The following is a 244-nucleotide window of genomic DNA, read 5'->3' on the forward strand; positions in this document are numbered from 1 at the left end:
GGTCGAATAACGTAAACCCAGAGACGCGATTTGTGACACCAATGATAACTCCTTCGAATATACATAATAACTGAAGTGCGCGGACGTGTTAATTGGAAACAAATCTGTCGAGAGAACAAGGGGTCGGGGTAACTGAATATTGGTTGCTTAAACACAAAGGGGCGTTTGTCTCGAATCTGATACGCGGAGGTTATCGAAGGTTATCTTGATTTTTAGAAGAGCTGCTTGTTTGCTTATATTTCCG

The sequence above is a fragment of the Penaeus monodon genome, chromosome 32 (assembly GCF_015228065.2).
Source record: "Penaeus monodon isolate SGIC_2016 chromosome 32, NSTDA_Pmon_1, whole genome shotgun sequence".
Classification (NCBI taxonomy): domain Eukaryota; kingdom Metazoa; phylum Arthropoda; class Malacostraca; order Decapoda; family Penaeidae; genus Penaeus; species Penaeus monodon.